Source organism: Sander vitreus, chromosome 18, assembly GCF_031162955.1.
Source record: "Sander vitreus isolate 19-12246 chromosome 18, sanVit1, whole genome shotgun sequence".
In the NCBI taxonomy this organism is placed as follows: domain Eukaryota; kingdom Metazoa; phylum Chordata; class Actinopteri; order Perciformes; family Percidae; genus Sander; species Sander vitreus.
In genome coordinates this window covers 12,913,680-12,921,401 of record NC_135872.1, presented here as the reverse complement: position 1 = coordinate 12,921,401, position 7,722 = coordinate 12,913,680, and the positions used below count along the sequence as shown (strand labels likewise).

Genomic DNA, 7,722 nt, shown 5'->3' with positions numbered 1-7,722 from the left:
GATTTCTGTTAAATTACTCAAGTGGTGCTGGGATTCCTGCTAGACATGATTAGTGGTTCAAATGTGTTCTGTCTTCATTGAGCTTCATCTGTTTACCAAGAATAGAAACATAATGTTTGTGCATTTTTGATACCAACATATTTGCCAGTTTGAGGGTGGAGAAAACCTATTTATTGTATGTAATTAGTGTTGTTTTTTTTTGTTGCTATTGTTTGTCTCAGTTGTTGTAGCTAGTCAGGCATTATGGCTGTGTACACTCTGGAAGTGACAACAGGAAGCATGCTGCAAGCAGGCACATTTGATAACTTGTATGTTACCCTGATCGGCACTGAGAAGCAATCTGAGCGCACTCCGCTGACCAGTTTTGGATTGGATGAGAAAACTGGAAAGGTAAGTTGTAAAACTGTAATAATTGCAATTGTTCAGATTTGCGTTCATTTATTATGTAACCTTAATTTTAGGCTCTAAGACTTGATTATTATTAATTTTTTTTTTTTTTTTTTGAACTCTGGTGGAAATTTCCTTTCGTTGCCTTTTTTCCCTTCTATTTTTAAAAGCTCAATCATTAATTAGCAGTTTTTTTGCGCTTGATGTGAAATCATAACAAAACCTTCGGCGTGGGAACGGTTTTGTTTGGTTTTGAGGAAAAAGCTTACTATATGCCCATATATTTAATATTGAGCCATTTGGTATATGCTAATATTCCTGCTTGCATCAACCTCTCCAACCACAGGTGGAAACGTATTCTGTGACTACACTTCTTTCTTTAGGATGTCTTCTCCTCCTCAAGTTGGAAAAAGATCCTTTCCATGAATCCCCAGAAAAGGATTGGTTTTGCTCCAAGATAGTGGTGAAGACACCTGAGGAGGATGAAATTCTATTCCCCTGTCACAGTTGGCTGTCCAGAGGGGAATTTGTGATGAGAGGGGGGAGAGGTCAGTGAAGTATATTCCCACTTGTAAGGAGCCATTTCTTTAAATGTTAATCATTTGGAGTGTCACAGGGGCTATGTGAAAGCTAAAAACGATGCAATATTGCTTTGATCACATTTGTATGAGATCTTTGTTTAGATATTTGTTTAGATATGTCTATATTCAATTTTTATCCATCCCTGGGCTGTTATCCACACAGCTACAAAAGCTTTTGAAGATCTCCATCCTCGACTAGTAGACCAACGGAAAAAAGAATTGGTCAAACAAAAATTAATGTACAAGTGAGTTTTCCGTCCATATCAATTTAGAGTGTAACAAGGTTCACCTCTATAAACGTTGATTGAGAATCATATTTTTTGGATGTCCTTAATTTTCTGTTTTCCTCCACAGATGGGATAAGTATGCAGAAGGATTGTCGTACATCTTAAACATTGATGATCCAAAAGCTATTCCTGTAGAAATCAGCTTCTCGTTCTCAAAAGCCTTTGAGTATAGATACACATCAGAAGCAGCGCAAGTGCTCCAACCATACTACTCCTACCATTTTAAATGCTTAACAATATAACATAAATAACTAGTGCAATAAACAAAAACAACTTTGCGTTATCCAGATCGGCAGAACTTGAACTGAAAGGTCTGAAAGATTCTACTGAGCACTTTGAAAGCTTTGAGGCCATGAAGGTGGTCTCATGGTTCAAAAAGACACCCGTCTCAGGTAGGCTCTCGAAATGGCATGTTTACCGCTCTGTAAAATAGATCCTTTATGTCCCAGAGTATGTTTCGGAGCACTGGGAGGATAATGACTTTTTTTGGATACCAGATCCTTAATGGAGCGACCTCCTTTATGATCAAACGTTGCTCAAAGCTGCCCTCCAACTTCCCTGTAACTGAGGAAATGGTGAAACCTTTTCTGGCCAACGGAGTCTCTTTTGACTGAAGAGATTAAGGTATGATGAGCACAATTTCTGTGATTTTTAGATATTTTAAAGCATTTTTTTTTTTTTCCTAAACAATAGTAATTTCTATTCTACAGAAGGGCAATATATTCATTAATGATTACGAGATCATGGATGGTCTGCCAACAAGAGTTATTGATGGTAAACCAGTAGCACTGACTGCTGCTCTCTGCTTGCTGTACCTAAATCCAGAAAAGAAACTACTGCCCATCGCAATTCAGGTTTCTCTTATCTCATTAATTACTTGTCACTTATCACCTTCTGCAAACTTAAATATGCCTCCTTCCTCAGCTCGGTCAGCAGCCCTCAGAGGAGACCCCAATTTTTCTGCCTAACGACTTGAAGTCTGACTGGCTGCTAGCCAAAATATGTGAGGAATGCAGATGCCCTCTATAACCAAGTGATCAGTCATTTGCAGAACACTCATCTACTAGCTGAAGTTTTTACAATGGTGACACTTCGCAACCTCCCAATGATTCACCCCCTGCACAAGGTAGGCCTTTATTTCTATCTACGCCGCTTCAGCAACGCTGCTATTGTTTTTCACCATGTGTCATCATGGCTAAATGTCCTGAAGACGCGTGTGTGTGTGTGTACGGCAGTAGTAGGTGTCTAAAACATAGTTTTTGCCATGATAACACACACACTTGGTCCCAAATGTTACCGCTGTTGCGGCAGGTAACTAACACGGAAGAAGTTTTTAAAGCAACACTAGAGAACTTTTCCTGCTTCGGTCCCACTACAGGTTGGAAGCGGAATTACATTATGCAAGTTTGTCAGAATGAACTGGACAATATTGTACTGGACAATTCCGCTTGCAACCTGTAGAGGGACCGAAGCAGGAAAATTTCTCTAGTGTTGCTCTAATTGGAAGCGGTTTGCCAGATGTTTCTATTTTTTCACTGTGAAAGCGTCACAACAGTGCAGCATGTAGTCACAAAACTTTGCAAGTGTGTAGTTGAAATCAAAATGAAGGTCGAGTTGGAAAACGGGTGTGGTCTGAGCAATTGCGCCAGAAGTAGAGTGGTAGAAAGTAGGGAAGGGGCCATTCACCCCCCTCCCCCACACACTTCACCCTGGTCCGATTTTGGCTTTGCGGCTGGAGTGATCCCATCGCAAGAGTCTTGATTGCAGTGTTGCTGGAAAAGATGAGGATTGTATGTTTCTTAACTTGGCTCAATATTCAGTGTCCTTTTTTAACAGCTGCTGATCCCCCATCATCGATATACCCTCCATATAAATATCCTTGCTCGTCTTTATGGGCCTGGTAGACTTCTTGGAAATGTGACTTAAAAAAATTATGCATTTTAGAAATTCACATGAATTGATTAAATATTATGACCATGACCAATAACGTGGTATAGTATAAAACTGCTTGTAATTTTTCAGACTTCACTTGGAGCAGACGGAGTAACTGAACTGATAAGGGGCCTCTCCAAAATGACCTACACCTCACTCTGCCTGCCTGAAAACATTGCAGCTAGAGGACTGGAGTCAATCCCTGACTTTTATTACAGAGATGATTCACTGAGGCTGTGGAGCATCACCAACAGGTAAACTTCTGCCTGCTGGCAGTTAGTCTCGCTTTGCCAGACCATCCTCCACACGCTCCAGAGGAGGGTCTGGCTAGTCCACACAGCATTACGGGTTGGGAGAAAAACGTGCTCTGGTTTATTGGCATTTATTTCCCGGAAGTGGAACTTCAAGGCTTAAAGGGCGTTATACAATAGCATAGATGGTTATAAGAATGGACCAACAGATCCCGTTGCTCTGGACGGAGACCAGTGAAGGATATTAGAAGCACTTTTCCGGTGAGCGCTGAGCGTTACTGCGTAGCCTCTAACTGAGAGAGACGACGTAAATGTGACGTGAGCAACCTGTCTGAAAGTTGGAAGTCTTCTGGTAGCTGTGCCAAGATAAATCTCAATCATTCCCAATATTGCAGAGACGGAGAGCATAGGTATATGTAAGGAGAGAACATGGACACAGGCTAATTATTGCTAACTAAAATGTTAGTTAACATTAGTAATTCAACTTAAACAGCTAATGTAAGTCGAAACTGCCTGCGAGCTTCTCCTGTACTATACGGTGATTCCTCTACTATGCGACAGTAAGTTGCGTGGTTATGACACAATCGTTGGCCTATTTTTACCAAAACGTCTGCTACGGAGCGACCTCTGCTCGCGCACTATAAATCCGGCCAGCTTGGCTGCAGCTACTGTAAAACGCGCAATAGACTAGCTGGCAGTCGACCCGCTTTCATGAACTGAGGATCAAATGTTTGGCACATTAGATAAAAATGAGCAGGGGAAACAAATACTCAAACTAGATACGCTTTAAGAATCTGTAATTATAAACTGTCTATAGTCAACATGTTGTAAAGCCCTCAATGGCTATTGTGAATCATATTCAACTTAGGTTTTTTTTTTTTTGGGGGGGGGGTTTCTGCCTTTTTAATTGATAGGACAGCTAGGTGAGAGAGGGGGAAGACATGCAGGAAATCGTCACAAGTCGGACTCGAACCCTGGACGTCTGTGTCGAGACATAAGCCTCTCAGTATATGTGCACCTGCTCTACCCATTGACCCAACCCGGCCACAATATAATGTATTATATAAGCAAAGATAAATAAGAAAGGTGGCATACAATGATGCACTTAGAATTTTGTTGAAGTGTCCAAGATGGACCAGTGCTAGTCATTTGTTTGTGACGAGTAATGTTCCCACCTTCCATGCTGTGCTGAGGAATCTTATGTACAAATTCAGGTGCTGATTAACAGAGTCAAAGAATACAATTTTAACTGCCTTAACTAACCCTGCACTTAGTGATACCAGATACTTCCAAACACTGGAACACACATATGTAATGGTATGTATGTTCGTTCCTCAGCTTTGTCAAGGCAATAGTGGCATATTATTATCCATCTGACAGTGAAGTGTCTGCAGATTCTGAGCTCCAGGAATGGATCAATGAGATCTTCTACTATGGATTTCTGGGAAATGGTGACTCAGGTATCTCACGTCTATTGGTCGGCTATATTCTCCCCAAAATGCTTGCATAAATGTTTTTTTTTCCCAAGAGACGGGCCTAATGTAATTTATTTTTTTGCTATAAAATTATCTTGAATTATCAAGAGGGGATAGATTGAAGATGGAAGCCTAAAAAATGATGTCACATGCATTGCACTTAAACCTACACAGACTTAAAACTTGCTTGAAATGGGTAAGTAAAATTAGGATATAGGATGAGAATTGAAATTATGGTCCTTGTTATTTTTAGATAACAAACTGTACAAAAGGGGGCAATGCTTTGTTAGGGATTTGCGTTACGTTGTACAGTAGTGGATTTATTTTAACAAACATTCCCGACAGGAATCCCATCAAGCTTTCAAACTGTGGTGGAACTTATCAAGTTTGTCACTATGGTGATCTTCACATCAGTTCAGCATGCTGCAGTGGGCCGTGCACAGGTAAACATTTTGTAATGCTAAGAATTAACACCTGTTCATGTTTTAATTAAACATTTGTTACATTTATTTTGAACAGTAGTTGAAATTAAAAAAGGGTCATAGTTAACTTTTTGGGAAATGCATTTATTTGCTCTCTTGCAGAGTTGGATGAGAAGAGCGATAACATTTGTTTGTATGGTAAACATGAAGCTGGTTATCTTGCACAGCAATAAGACTGGAACAGTTAGCCTGGCTCTGTCCAAAATGAATTGCATTAGTTATTAATCCCACTGTCTTACTGGGAGTTAGAGGGTTGATATCAGTTTGGTTTCTGTGCTCAGTGGACAGATGGCATATAATCAAGACGCCTAATTTATCTTAATTACATGTGGTGTGATCTTATCAAGACAGCTAACATTATTCACTGGTAAGCCTTCAGGCTAGGCTAGTTTTGATTTGAATGGTGTGTGTGTGAACTGGACCTGTGCAGTGTCTGGGGATAAGGACAAGCAAAGTTTTAAACATAAGCTGACTGTTACACCACAATGTCTTGTATACTATTTCTACACATGCTAAATACAGAAGATGAAATATATGGGCTTGGAGTTGTTGCTGGGCTGAGTAAAGAAACTGAGAAATGAATTGAGAGTAACTTGTCATGAGTAATTCAATTTTTCAAGTAACTTGCTCAACGCTGCCAGCTACATACGTATTTAGCATACAGAAATGAGCGTGGTATCAATCATGTGATCCAACTCCCAGCAAGAAAACAAATGCCATTAGCTACAGTAGATTAGAATAATTGATCAATGTCAAGCTATCCCTTAATTGTACAGCTTAATGTCAATAGTGCTTGTTTTAATGGCTGCTGTGTCTTCTAAAGTTTGATTTTCTAGGTTGGACTCCCAATGCTCCACTGTTGTTGTTCCAAGCTCCTCCAACAACAAAGGGACAGTCAAGTATGGAGGCCATCTTGGCGACTCTACCAAATAAATCATTTGCAGGAGTTATGTCCAATGTGTGGCAGCTCAGCAGGAAGTATAGTGATTTTGTAAGTTTGACGGGTTTTCTTAATCAAAACGGACACAGGTGTTGGACTAGCAATTCTCCCTTTCATAGATTGCTATTCCCTAACATGATATTTTGGTTTTGTCTTTGTCAGGTACCTCTGGGTACTTATCCCGAGCAACGCTTTGAAGAGCCTGCAGCCTTACAGATGATCGAGGATTTTCAAGCAGAGCTGTCCTCCCTCAGTGTGGCTATTAACAAGAGGAACTCTGAGCTTGAGCTGCCTTATACATACTTGAACCCTAAAGAAATAGAAAACAGTGTCACTATTTGACCAAGAATTTTTTTTTTCAACTGTAGTAAACAAGCTGTCATAGCTTTGTTGTCCAAGGTACTGCAAACATTGAGCCATGATTCATGTACTGTGACTGACACTGTAAGCGTATCCTGAAAGTAAAGATTCACATTTATATGGATGATGTACTTTGTTCCATTAGGTGTGTCAAGTTATATATAGGACTGGTCCGAAGTACAATAGTTTGCAGTAAACCGTTCAAATGTTAAAAAAAGGCTAACATGGTAATGCTAAAAATGGCTAACATGGTAAACGCAGACATACGAATATTATACATTTGTTTTCAAAGTATCACAATGCCTGACAGAGCAGCTAGGGTGGTCTTCAAATCACTAGTATAATATGTAAGAAATTATGCTGTTTAAAAAAAAAAAAAAAGCTTTTCTTTGACATTTGCTGTGCAACCAAACAGGATATCACTACGTTAGGTAGGTTAGGCAAGAAAAGACAGTGAGCAATCTTTAGAACATTAAGGGTGGGGTCTAGTATTGCCGATGGACCTGTTATTAAAGTCACTTAACACCATTAAGGGACTGTGCACTCTTGGCAGAGGCATGCTTTATTTGGTTTAAATTAGTATTGAGGTAAAATTTTCTATCAGTTATTGTGGGTTTGAATGCGTAAATTGTACAATAAACAGAACGATTACAGATAACAATGGAAGTTCTAACAATGAGCATTAGGGTCATATTTACTGTAGGTGTACGAAGCATAACAGCACTACAGTCCACGATGTGTTTCAAAACAACACCAAAGCAGTTTGGGAGCGGAATTGTGTCCATTAGTTCTCATTTGAACTACAGATCCGCTACCCGATCTGACTTGCATAGTGCGGTTATAGCCGATTAGAGGGCTGCAAAGCGAATGCAGAAGTGCCGTTCACCCTGTTATGAGTTGATGACCCAGTGAAACGATTTTGGAAACATTAGTTTAAGGTACAAAGGAATCTTTGGTGTTGCTTTAAAGTGACCAGTTAATCTTCATGAATGCAGAGTTACTGTATAACATACCAAGTGACTGGTTT

At 39.8% G+C, this 7,722-nt stretch overlaps 1 pseudogene across 1 annotated transcript; it reads left to right on the top strand.

Moving 5' to 3' along the window:
- The first annotated feature begins 243 nt into the window (after window positions 1-243).
- On the top strand, window positions 244-7,681 carry LOC144533441 (polyunsaturated fatty acid lipoxygenase ALOX15B-like; annotated as a pseudogene). Its single transcript, XR_013503434.1, has 14 exons — window positions 244-390; window positions 734-935; window positions 1,132-1,213; window positions 1,323-1,445; window positions 1,544-1,647; window positions 1,705-1,879; window positions 1,966-2,109; window positions 2,180-2,381; window positions 3,092-3,172; window positions 3,278-3,441; window positions 4,777-4,898; window positions 5,259-5,356; window positions 6,219-6,386; window positions 6,498-7,681. The product of XR_013503434.1 is annotated as a polyunsaturated fatty acid lipoxygenase ALOX15B-like (transcript).
- The last annotated feature ends 41 nt before the right edge of the window (window positions 7,682-7,722 follow it).